Source organism: Zalophus californianus, chromosome 5 (assembly GCF_009762305.2).
Source record: "Zalophus californianus isolate mZalCal1 chromosome 5, mZalCal1.pri.v2, whole genome shotgun sequence".
Taxonomy (NCBI): Eukaryota; Metazoa; Chordata; class Mammalia; order Carnivora; family Otariidae; genus Zalophus; species Zalophus californianus.
The window spans coordinates 39,156,471-39,168,531 of NC_045599.1; the positions used below are offsets into that span (position 1 = coordinate 39,156,471).

The window sequence follows — 12,061 nt, forward strand, 5'->3', positions numbered from 1 at the left end:
AAAGGTCTCTCATGTACATCCTACCGGCTATTATTTGTAGTGTGAATACAACCATGCTTCAAAGGGTTTCAGGACACTCAAGAACTTGAGGATGCACCATCTGCGGATTCTTGTCATCACAGAAAGCAAATAATTGCTTTTTTAAAAAATCCATGCCACTGTTGCTAATTTTTTCATTTCCACAAGTTACTCCACTAAACACCTCTGAGTATTTACACAATTTACCTAATTATGCAGTGCTTGTGAGTGTACTGAGCCTTATACAGTGCATCTGTATATAGTGAATCCACCCTCCTAATTTTTAAAACCAGTTCTCTTGCTTTGTTTCTTTTCTATACTGTTAGGAGGAAGACAACGACACCCATCTCCCTGGCCTCTGGAGGGATTCATGTTTTAAGAGCTGTAAAGCTGAAAGACACTGCCTTCATGGTGAGTGCGATATCACAGGATATATTTGCACCTGCATGTTTGAAGAGAGCTATCTGCTGGGCATCTCGCACTACTGGCCGTTACTGTCATCAGATGGTATTTATTGAACACGCAGTCACTGTCTTGTGAGCTCCAAATTAATGGGGGACTCCTGAGAACCTAATTTTAAAACATTATCCCCATCTTTGTTAACCGTATTTGTTTCAGAGCCTGACACTTTAATTGGCACTGAGGACTCTAACGCATGACTGCAATTTCCCTTTGGAAAGCTCAGAGAGCTGCTGCCTTAAGACACGCCCCTGGAGTTCCGAGGGTGGCGGGAGCCGCGTAGCCACAAGCACTGGGACATGCCACGAATCCAGAAGAGAACCAGCGCTTCTCTGGGCTGCAGGCCTGGAAACGGACAAACAAGCCATCGGTCTCTGGGGGAGCCTCCCTTCGTGACCACTCCGCCCTCCGCAGGCAGTCCTCTGATTTTCAGTCTCCTTCTCGGGAGCTTTCCATTCTGATCCCTCAGTTTCTGCAGGGGTTTGGGGAGTCTGGTTTCCATCCTCTGATTGGCTTTTCCCCTCCAATCCTTTTTGATTCCCTCAGAAGGCAAACAGGCCCATTCCTTGCCTCTGTTACCCCACCTGTCCTCACTGTTGTCTCATTCCACTTCAGTTTCTCATCTTCCACAGAGACTTAACCTCCCCGTCTACAGCACACCACTGGAGAGATGTGTCACGCCTCTTGTAACCCCGGCTTCCCCTAGCTTCCCACATGAAGCCTTCCCAGGTGGTTATGTTTCTCTTACCCACAACTTGCATGGTCCTTAAGATCTTCCCTCCAACACATTCTGTGATTTGTCCAACGAGCTCCTTACAGAGAGATGCCTGCAAGGATCAATCTTCACAAGCCTTACTCTACAGAGCACTGAGCCCAGAGCAGGTGCTTAGGAAATATTCTTGAGCAAATGAATTGCTTTAAATTATGTAAATACTTAAGAAAGTTCTAGTGAGGTTAAAATCAACACCTAACATAATCGAACCATGTGCAAAAATAAAAAATAACAACAGTAAAAATGAGTATTTACTCGGTAATTGACAATGTGCCAGGCCTGTGGCTAGGTGCTTTGCTTGGGTTTTCCTTGAATCGTCTCAACTTTATGAAGCAGGCATGAGTATTCTAGATGGAGAGTTGCAGCTTCAAGAGTTAACTTCCTCTAGGGCATATAGCTAATGACTGCCAGACCCAGGATTCGGGTCCATGTCTGTCTGATCCCAGAGTTGGTTCTCTTAGCAGCTTTACCACATTGTCTTTTTTTTCCTTGTGGGCCCATTAAGAAAGATCTATTCAGGCTTAACCAGGCTGACTTTGGGACTTTATAAAACCTTATATGTAAGGATAGGTGATGGACACACTGAGTACTCAGAGGTGACTTTTCAATTTCCATAGGGAATGGTTGCTGATTCCCATTCCGTGGCAGACAGAACAAAGCCACTGCTAAAGAAAATTTACCTATTCTCTAGTTCTTAGGTGGAATAATGATTTCTTCACTGAACAAGGAAGGGGCCAATCTAGGTTATTAGGACAAATCTTGTTCCCTGGCTATCTGTACTTCTCCTGGTCTTTATTTTAAGAGGTTAACTCTACCAGGCTAATTTAAATATGAACACAGTAAAGATTTTAACTAAGAGTGGGGGGAGGGGTGCAAAGCGTAGAGGGAAACTAAGAGAAAATGAGAAATTTGGGGCAGTGCTGGTTGGGAGTTCTGTTCACTTTCGTTAAATGCCAGTACTACCAGAGTCCAAAGCCAGTAAAACAAGTGTGAAGCCAATTGGGATTTCTCACCTTCAGGCTACTTGAGGCGATGCATATTGCATCCCTGAAATACATGGTTTTGCAAGGCTGGGCTACAGTTACTCTCCCATGCTGCAGAATGGCACAGTGCCAACTGAGCCTGGGACAACACATGTCCACTTTTCAGTCTTGGGTGAAAAGTGCTATAACCCAAAAGAACAGAGGGGAACAAAAGAGATTCAGCAAGAATGGGAATAAAGCATGAATCACAGACAGAGGAGATTACCATCAAAAGCTTAAAAAAAATCTGCCAAAGCTATATAGCTTCCTGATAATGACTGTGGCTGTAATTTCTGCATATTTTAACAGATGTTCTGTTTATAAAACTGCAACCGGATTTAGGGGTTATGAATAAAACCAGGAGGCCCTGGAGATGTTTCTTTGTATGATTAACTGACCACAGGCCATTTGTTTTACAACAAAGATGCTCAATGATCCATAGTCCGTGATTTATACCAGCCCATGTATACTAATGGCTGATGTCTCCATGGTACTTCTCATTAGCATCTGAAGGGGGATTGGAGGAAAACAGATTATGGGAATAGCTCCCCATTGCTCTACCATGATAGTTCATTAGTGGGTGTGGAATCGATCCGAAAGAAAACTAAGAATCATAAGCTAAAATTTGAATTATAAATTATAACAATTAAGGAATCTAATTCAATGATAAAAGAAAGAATATGTCTTTTCATCTCCCTAGCTGTATGTACCTTGGTAAACTGGGAATGAGAGGATTTTTTTTTAATCTTCCAAATAAAAGGCAAATCACATTAAAATTCCAATAATAAACATCATAACAATGCTGACTTGTATCGATCACTTAACTATGAATCAGGCATCTGCTGGTGATTTACATAAATTATCCCACTTCACTCTCATGTTATATATTAACAGGATCCCCGTGGACTGGAACCAGAAAAACATCGTGGGCCACTGGCTACCTTTTCCATTTCTCATGACCCCTCTCCTTTGCTCTTGTATGTTCTCTGAGGCTTTCTCTACCAAATGCACCTGTGTGCTTATTCATATTCACTGCTGCCTGATTACTTCACAGCCTGACTTGACCTCATGGCTTCATTTTATCCTAAGCTCTCAAAGCTAAATACCTTGGTGGTATTTTTTTTAGTCTAAATTCCGAAAAGGAATCTGATAGTCTTCGCTTTTTGGGGGGGGGGGGGTGTGGTGGGTACTAGGCCACATCAGAGGTCATAAGCCAGTCTATTGATTGGCTGGCTTTTTGTCAGTCTTTTACCTCCGGTCCAACCAGCTGTGGTGGGACGAGGCAGGGATGACACAAGGCACAGAATAGGGCCCTTCTTTGAACCCTCTGAGTGGAGATGGGAACAGGCCAGATTCCTTTAGATGGAGAGGTCAACATCAGTAAGTCAAGTTCAGCCCTGAGGATGGTGGGCACAGGCTGTGAGATCAGGCTGCCCGCCTCTACCTCATGCTAGCTGCAGCATTGTAGGCAGTTATGGAGTAAGACTGAGTTTTATTTGCTCATCCATAAAATGGGACTATTATAATTGATGTGGTTGTTATGAGAAGGAAAGGGGTATATAGGTGCTTAGCACAGTGCCTGATACAGAATCCACATTTCATCAATCCTAGCTATGACCATAATGCTTGGACTATATTTCATTAATAACAAGTTATAATTGCAATAACTTCTCTGTAGAAAAGCCCAAACTCAAGGACCAGTTAGTTTCAAGTGGCCCCACTTAACTGTGCTGGAACCAGAGGGAGGAGCAGCTGTGTATGTTCATCATTCACGTTAACTCGGTCATTTTTTTTTTATTGTGAACCAACAAAAGCTGGTTCCTCAACTGGTTCTTATCTCTTGAGGTCCTTGGCATTTAACAGAAGTCGGGGGGTGTCCTAGACAGGAACTTCCAGAATGACCCTGACAAATGCCCAGTGGTTCCTGGGGCTTCAGGAGTAACAACTGGCTCTGAGGAACTCACCACAAATTCCAAGTCCCCTGTTTCGTGCCCCTTTTTCTCCCATCCAGAGTTCCAGCTCCCAAGACTATTCCCCCTCTTTTTCTCTGGAATGCATCAGACCCTTCCTTCCATTTGAAATGTCTGGGTCAGTACCCAACATCTGGCAGAGCTACCCCCAAATCTGCTGGATAATTAAATTCTATCCAAGAACTCCACAGGGGGTGGCAAATGAGTACCTGAGGGCATTGCCTGGCCCTGGAAGTTTTATCTGAGTGCAAATTATCACTATCTGTGGGTATTTGTGAGCACAAAAGAATTAGTAAGTGCTCCTGGAACATCATCTCATTCCATCTGTTGCCAAAGTTCACAATAAGTACCAAATCCAAGGGAGGATAATGAATTATGTGAAAATGAACTTGTGCTTGGAATTTCAATATCCCCAGGTGATGCAAATAGGCACATTTGAACTCGCTCTGAAAAATCCCAAGCTTTGGGACCTGAACATATGGTCCAAGTTATTTAGCCAGATGAGACATGGGATTTCCTCTAAGTAGGGTTTTGTCCGCATGTTGGTAAACAGTTGTCCCTCATCTCGGACATTCCAAGTCATGGTGGGGGTGCGACAAGAATGTATCAAGGTCTTTCAGCAAAGGGCACACTCAGAAAAAAGGAGACCAAATCTTCATGTTATGCCCCAAGGCTCAGAAGCCAGCACCAGCTATGCAAGTCTTTTGAACCCAAAGGACTTCTGGGGAATTGGAAGGAGTCCAACGTGGCTATTAGAATCAAGACTCATAAATTTTACTTCTATCTTCACTATCAAGATTAATAAGATGATCAAGGAGCTAAAGCCAAACCCATGAGTAAAGTTCATGGCACAGAAGGTAGGATACACAGAGAGAATAGGAATGAACTTAGCTGATGGGCTGCTCCTTCCATATGATCTAAATCCTGCTTCTCCTTCAGAAACAGGTTTACTCTACAGAACCCATGCCTGGCACTGTCGATCCTTCTAAATGCTTTACAGCTATTATTACTTAGCCTGAATTAGAACACTTTAAAGCATGTACGGGGAGACTAAATCCCCAGGCAATTTGTGATGCAAAATTTTCCTACACTGTGTATTTGTCAGTGCTGTATAAAACCCACCATTAGAATGACGCAAGACCAAGCAAATGCCTCGTGTGGGAGAATGCTCCAAGATAGTGCTGGGTATTATCAGCCACATTTGTTAACTTTAGTACAATTTAGACACTTTTAAAGATAAAGGTCATTAATATTTCAACACATCATTAAATTTAAATTCAGAAGTGAGAACTGTTCTAAGTGAGAATCCAACCAGTTGTAATTAGGCATTTAATAAAAATTCTCTATGTGAAGAAAAATACTCACTGGATATTGGGAGGAAAAAACCACAACAGAATGAATGTTTGAAAATGTTTATATTCTAGCTAAGTCATGTGGCTTAATTTGAACCATTAACAAATCTAGCAAATTAGGCTTTTCAAAACCCAGCAATGTATGTGGCTCCTAAAAATATAAGGAAATCTTAGCCCAGTCAGTCTGGCATAATGATGAAGAATGTGAATGTCAGTGTTAGGCCCGCCTGTGTCTAAGCCTGCCACTTATAAACTATGTGATCTTTGGCAAATTATTTTGACTCAGTTTTCCCACCTGCAAAGTAGGGGGGAAGTAGGAACTACCTCACACAGTTGCTGTAAGGATGAAATAAAGTGATAATCATAGCTACTACTTATGGAGCCCTTACCATGTGCCAGGCATTATTTTAGGCATCTTTAGTTTTTATTGTATCCTCCCAATGAAATAGTGGAATAGTAGAAACATACTATTTTTATTTCTTTTTAATCATGAGGAAATTGAGGCTTAGTCAAGATCATGAACTTGTCCCAGGTAACATGATGCACAGCTGGTGCACAGGAACTGGAGCCCAGGCCCATCTGGGCATGGAGTTCATGGTTCTGGTGCCTGCCTTCTCCCTCGACTCTTGACCCACTGCCTTTTCAACCAACTACCTTCGCAGTTCCACTGGAAACACCTCGACTTGCCGGTAAGTATTTGCCAAGTGAATGAATGAGTCTTTGAATGTTGTTTCTGCTCAGGAGCAATGAGAAGTGCCTCAGTCTGAGCTGCAAATATGGCTGAGCCCGCGGACCTTTTGAAATTATTGATGAACTGGACACTAATCTCTTCAAGTTGGAACAAAAAGGGACCGACTGAATAATTGTCAAGTGTGCTAACGACCTTGACAACAAACCAAAGCAACGTGCTTGAAGAAAAGTGTCATGTTCAGTGGTTCACACTTTGTGCTGGGCAACAGAGAAGAAATGAGCCTGAGTAGAGACAAGGCAACCTGGTGGGGGCTTTGCATTTGGGAAGGAAGCAAAGCATTGTAACACTCTCATTCCAGGAGGGTGTGACTTCTCAAGCTCCAAGAGTTGCTTCGGCCCTCAGAAAAAAGGCTGTAGGATCCCAAGATGATAGCATAAACAAGAGCAATTCTCTCGCAAGCTGTGGGGGTCAGATTTTATGTGCCGAGAAGAGATTAACTTTATTGCATTGAGAAGGATTTAATTGCAGGCAGCGATTAGCCAAATGATTAGGTCAATAGAATGCAGGTCAAACTGCACTCAGAAAATATCTATGGCTCTTCTGACATGGAAGGTTGAAGACTGGGAAACCATTTGGGGACCCCAAGTCACATGAGCAGACTCATCTGCACACCTTCCCAGAGACCACAGATGGACTCTTTTCTTTACCCAGCAATGACGGCGTACTGACTCAAGGAACACTTGCCCCCCTACTCTTGGAACTGGAGAAGCCCAATAAAACAACTGGGATCCTTAAATGTTGTTTTTAAAAGTGGGGAAAAAAAATCTTGCCTGTTGTAGCTTTTCTTTCCCTAATTGCAACAAAAATCAGTGGTTTTGCAAATTCAAAGCAGAAAGATCTTCCCCATTTACTTAAGAAGTTGGAATTTTTGTACCAGCCAGAGCCCTCCGCCTCAGTGCTGTATTGCTATTAACCTGTGGAAGGAATTCAGTGACAGCTGTGGAACTCGGTAAGCCATCTATGCCTAGAGTACAAACTATGCCTTAGGAGAAAAATGCAGTGGTTGGAAAGTGGTTTTTTATTTAAAGGCTACCTTACTGGCTCATGAAGGATACCAACAAACTGAGATTATACATACAGATGCAGCTTCAGGGAAAAGCTGTGTTTGCCAGCTCCTCTACGCTGGGACTCCAAAATGAGCGGCTCATCTGTGACCTAGACCTGATTGTCGGAGGCCACAAATTCATTTAATTATCAGCAACTTGACGCATCCTGAATTCCTACTTCTTGACATTTATCTCTTAGGATCCCAATCACATGATGGCAAAGACCCAGAAAACTTGCCTGACCCTAATGGTGGCCACTGAAGCAGATAAAGAGATAATATGGGGGGTGGTGCAGAGAAGCCAACTCTTTCTCAATTCTCTGGGAGGTTTACAGGTGTCATTTCACTTGTCTTGACAAAGCATTCGGTAAAGGAGAGAAATAATAATATGAACTGAGTGGACCACTGAACATATGGGAAAGGAAGGAGGTAAATATAGGTGTGTGCCTGGGTTACACATGTGCACACATGTACACACACCCACATATGTGTACATAAGTGTGCACACACATCCCTTTATCCAGGGTCACCCAGAGCCGGTAACAGGGACAATTAACTGTCCTAAATTTTAATCCCTCGTCACCAAGTTGTTTTAAGAAACTGTGCGTTCATGTCTACCAAGGAAACTTTTCCTCTTCTCTGAGAGTTTGCTATTTCTACCTTCCCCAGTTGGTGCTGCCACTCATTTTCAGGCTCTCTAGGAATAAAACATAGCACTCCAGGAAATGGCTTATGCACAGGCCTAAAGCACACTGCTACTGCTCAGCTTGTAATAAATGCTCTAGAATCCTGTTTGTAACATAGAAAAGAGAAAGAACACCTAACTCTTTTCACTCTTTTTTTTTTTTTTTTTTTGCTGAGTGGGATCCTAAATGCAGACTGGTCCCTAAATCCCTGCAAAGACATACCTGGCCTGGAGCTTCCTCAAGATCGAGAAGCAAGGGAGGGACACAGGTGCCCTGGCATTTAATGGAAGGAACCGTGAGATCAGAATGAGCACATCTGAGTGTTAGCTCCAGCTTCATGAGCAGTCGCTTACAGGAACAGTGTAGGCAAGAGGAGTTCTCTTCCCCCTTGGTTATCCCTGGCTGGCAAATGGAAAAGGACATTTTACGAAGTGCTGAGTGCCATGTAATAATGAAGAGACGGCAGCCGCCCAGGCAAGTGCAGAAGGTCATGTGACACTGGCGCAGGCAACACAGGATGTTCGTTTCAGCCTTGGTTCTACTTCCAATGGTCCCATGACCTGAAGCCCCCCCCCCCCCCGGGTCTCCAAGTACTCTTCAGAAAGAAAGGGTATTGGTCTTCTGCCCTAGACTCCAGGTGCTCGACAACCTTGACATTCTGTGCGTGGACCCTTGGTCAGCAGCCTCTGGAGGCCCTGGGGGCCTGGAGAGATGCGGCACCTCGGGCCCCACCCAGATCCACAGCATCAGGACCTGCATTTCACAAGACACCCAGGTGAGCTGTTTGCACATGAAAGCTTGGGGATCACTGGTCTTCAATCCCTTCCAGCTTTATCATTCTATCATTCCATCATAAATGGTCCAGAGCTGTGCAGTTTCACAGAACATCCATTTCATGAGACTCTGCAAAACTTGCTATTTGTAGCTGAGGAGGCATGCTAGTGTTCGTTGTTAATAAATTCACTTCTGCTTCATCAAAAGGAGTCTGGTCAGCTCTCTCTGTTGATCCTCTACCTCTCTGATCACAAAGCTCATCAACACTGCTATCCAGATGTGTGTCATATTAAAAGATATTATACCAAATTTGCTGAGTCCTAAATTGCACCAGATATATAGTATTAAAGATGTTCATACAGTATTTGTAAAGTATGTTATTTAAAACATGAGGCAGCCCTAGGAAGTAGGTCTTATTTTTATCTTCATTCTACTGATAAGAAATGTGAATCTTGGAGAAGTTAAGTAACTTGCCCAAGATCACACAGCAGGAATTTGGCTGAACTGAGATTTGAACCCACATCTCACACCAGAGTATGCACGTGTATGCACCACTATGGGATGTGCCCTCCACAACTACTTGGTTAAAACTCCCAAGGCACCTTCTCCTAAGTATTCCCATTCTACCCCTGTATCTTGCACACCATTCTTGATACTCTTCCTCCAATCATACAGTATTTTACAGCTGTGCTATCTAACGTGGTAACCAAGAGCCACATATGGCTATTCAAATTTAAATTAAACTAAAAATTCAGTTCCTCATTGCACTAGGAATATTTCAAGTGCTTAGTAGTCGGGGCACCTGGGTGGCTCAGTCAGTTGAGCATTTGACTCTTGATTTCGACTCAAGTCATGATCTTGGGGTCATGAGATTGAGCCACGTGTTGGGCTCTGTGCTCAGTGGGGAGTCTGCTTGAGATTCTCCTTCTCCCTCTGCCCCCTCCACCTCTCTCACACATGCTTTTACTCTCTAATAAAGAAATAAATCTTTATTTTTTCTTAAAGATTTTATTTATTTATTTGACAGGGAGAGAGAGAGAAAGAGAGAGAGTGAGAGCAAGAACACAAGCAGGGGGAGTGGGAGAGGGAGAAGCAGGCTTCCAGCTGAGCAGGGAGCCCAATGCGGGGCTCGATCCCAGGACCCTGGGATCACGACCTGAGCCCAAGGCAGACGCTTAATGACTGAGCCACCCAGGCATCCCAAAAAATAAATCTTTAAAAAAAAGTGCTTAGTAGTCACAAGTGCTTAGTGGCTACCATGTTGGACAATACAGATAGAGAATATTTCAATCATCACAGCCAGTTTTACTGGATAGCATTGTTTTAGAAAATCAAATGGCTGAAAATTATTACTCCATCATTGGCCTTGTCCCTTATTTTACTACTTTGCAGGGCTGTACACTCTTAAATGCACGCTCAGAAAAGTCATCTCAGCACGCCTCCCCTAAGGGGTACAAGGCTCTCTGGGGAAGAACTGAAAGACCTTGTATATCCAACAATATGAGAGCCCTAAAATTTGACCCTGACTTCAAGTTCCAAGACCACATCCACAGAGAAGAAGTGAAGCTTTGGTGTGCACTGCCAGCCCTGCAGCCTTGGCCTTTAGGATTCATTGTGACAGCTACTCATTTCTGTCAGGGGGGAAAGAGTCCAATCAGGCAGAGTTTTATTTCCTTCCTGAAATAAAATAGACCTGACTGGCCAAGGTATCTCCAGAGACATCCGCTATGGGGCCCTAAATTACCCAGAAACACTTCTAGTCCATCCCACTTCCATGCTGGAATTTGCAATCAACATTTCTCTCTATTGGACAGACCATCTACAGGTTTCTAATACCACTTTTATTATTACTTTGTAAATGTAAAATCCTCGAGGCAGAAATGCCAGCCACTAACACAAGAGTATGTATGAGCACCTACTTCTCCAGTGATGGATGTCCCTGGGTCCCTGAGTCTCAGGGAAAATATACCAAGGATTTGCCCAGAAATTGTGTCTTATATGGATCCAATGTCAGGGGCTTTTGTGGTCAGTTCTCTCCAGTGATCCTACAAACACAGAATGACCTTCCCTTTCTCTACCACACACAAAGCCTTGTACTGGGCTGTCACTCTATATTTTGGAAATTGAGGCAAATAATGGGGACAGAAACTCTTACCAAATGCTTACAACCAGAACAGTTTCTCTGACAGGTATTCATAAACAAGAATACCTATTATTTATTGAGATCCCTGCTTTCATTTCTCTAGTAATTTAGCAAATGTTTACCATGGGCCTATTTTGTGCCAGACACATGCTGTGATCCATCAGTCCCCTAACAGAAGAGTTCAGACTCTCACAGAATTCCCAACAGGAGTGAGACAATCTAGTAAGTACCCAAATAAATGTATATGATAAATTTTAATCATGGCTGGGAAATAAAGAAATAAAGTGCTATGGTAGAAATTAACAGGGGAGATTTTATTTAGACAAAGTGGTCAGAGAAGACCCTCTCAGAGAAGGTGGCCTATCAGCTAAAACCTGAAGGATGAAGCAGGTAGCCAGTGTGGGCAGAGCTTGTCACCAAGGACAGGGAGTTGAGGCCACAAGGTGGACGGGGGCCAGATACTGCAGGATCAGCCTAATAAGCAAGGAGTTTAGATTTTCTATTAAGAACAAGGGGAAGGAACCAGAAGATGTGAAGCAGCAGGATGACATGTGTTTTTGGTTTTAAAAAGATCATTGTAACTGAGGTGTGAAGAATGGTTTGGGGGTCAGAGGTGGCGCAGAGAGCAGGAAGACAGAGACTGGGTAAGGGCTGTGTTCTAGTCCAGGTGGGAGAGGAAGGCGGTCTGGACTGACACCATTCTATAGTCTGGGGACAGAGAGAAATGGTAGAATTTGCAAGGTATTTTGGAGGAGTATGGAAAGGACCTAATAGCCATCCTATTATGTGGTGTGGGAAGAGTCTGGAAGATGACTCCCAAGTTTAGGTGTGAGCAGCTGGTGGGCAGTGGTACCTTTTACCATCACTGTGTTGGATGCTTTCTATTTATTATTTGCAAGCCTGATGATTAACCTTGCAAAAGTTTACGTTAACATCTCCCTTCACAAGTGGGAAAACTCAGAGAGATCAAGGAACTTGCCCAACATCACACAGCTTATGAACATAGAAGCCAGTTTTTGAACATTTGGCTGGTCTGCAAACCTCACGTGCACCTTTCCCTTTGACTTCA

The 12,061-nt window shown here is 43.4% G+C and overlaps 1 protein-coding gene across 11 annotated transcripts in view; it reads right to left on the reverse strand.

Moving 5' to 3' along the window:
- PPP2R2B (protein phosphatase 2 regulatory subunit Bbeta) overlaps nt 1-12,061 on the reverse strand; it is a 445,076-nt gene that overhangs the window by 198,763 nt on the left and 234,252 nt on the right. The window lies entirely within an intron of this gene.